The sequence below is a fragment of the Lactuca virosa genome, chromosome 2 (genome assembly GCF_052849685.1).
Source record: "Lactuca virosa cultivar CGN04683 chromosome 2, Lactuca_virosa_CGN04683_v6, whole genome shotgun sequence".
Taxonomy (NCBI): Eukaryota; Viridiplantae; Streptophyta; class Magnoliopsida; order Asterales; family Asteraceae; genus Lactuca; species Lactuca virosa.
In genome coordinates, this window is record NC_136427.1 from 144,485,028 (window position 1) to 144,486,217 (window position 1,190).

The window sequence follows — 1,190 nt, forward strand, 5'->3', positions numbered from 1 at the left end:
TTTGTTGCAAGTTTGTCGGAAATTTGACGAAAATTACCTACAAAATATTTTCGTCGGTAATTTCCGTACCTAAAAGCAAATATTTTTGTAGTGTTGACGCCAATGAACTTTATGTAGAGTTAAATTTGGTTGACGAGTTGTTTCCAACATATTTCCTACAAAAAATGTAAATTTAAGTATTAATTAATAGTCCGTTGGTTTTCTGTAGGAATTTTCAACGCTTTTCGGACAGAATTTTTGTTGTTTTTGTATATGTCGCTATTTTCACTACTAGAAAACTGGTGCAATAGCTACAGCACAATCCGTAGCTATTTCGTAGCTATACGAGGATAGCTACGGAATTGCTACGGAAAAATGGTTGTAGCATAATGGCCCGTGGGAAAATTATAGCTACGGATTAGCTACAGAATCGCTACGGAATAGCTACGGAATTTTCCGAAGCTACCATAGCTACGGAATAGCTACGGAAACAAATAGCTACGGATTTCCTACAGAATAGCTACAGAATGAATAGCTACAGAATAGCTACGGAACTAAATAGCTACAGAATAGCTACGAATCCAAATAGCTACGGAATAGCTACGGAAGTGGATAGCTACGGAAATCCGTAGCTATTCCGTAGCTAACTTCGTTTTATTTAAAAAAAATTTAAAAATTTCCAATATTTTGTCAAATAACACATTCAATTCACATTTGTCCCAAACTAGGGAAGAATCCCCGCGTTGCGGGGTTAGAATTGGTAAAGGAAACAAAACTAAAATGTGAATTTATTAGCATAGATGCACCAACATTTATATAATGCTATAATTAATATAATGTTCTAAAATGGGCTGTTATTCTACTTAACTCTTCTCTCAGCGAAGAGGCTGTTGCTGATGTACTTAGTCTTAACAGTTCCCGTTTAATCTTGACAGCTTTGAAATCTGCTTACATCAACTCATCTGTTGAGAGAGCGCATTCCCTTCGTGATTCTCTGCGAAGCATTTCAAAAGTTATCAATATATACCAATAAATGAAAAAGTATAATCTACAATAGATGTTACTATGATGTTTTATGATTGAAACATATATGAATTGTAGTAGTATAATATGTCAAATAATAAACACTATTATTATACAACTTGGACATATAATTAAAGGATTAAATGACATAATCGTATATATAACCAATGGAAACATGCAAAGCATCT

The 1,190-nt window shown here is 33.7% G+C and overlaps 1 protein-coding gene across 1 annotated transcript in view; it reads right to left on the reverse strand.

Moving 5' to 3' along the window:
- Window positions 1-653: 653 nt before the first annotated feature.
- Window positions 654-1,190, reverse strand: part of LOC145157827 (uncharacterized) — an 8,658-nt gene continuing 8,121 nt past the window's right edge. The window contains exon 6 of the mRNA XM_079076813.1: window positions 654-973. The gene's annotated coding sequence lies outside the window, so the exon portion shown is untranslated. The remainder of the gene's footprint in view (window positions 974-1,190) is intronic.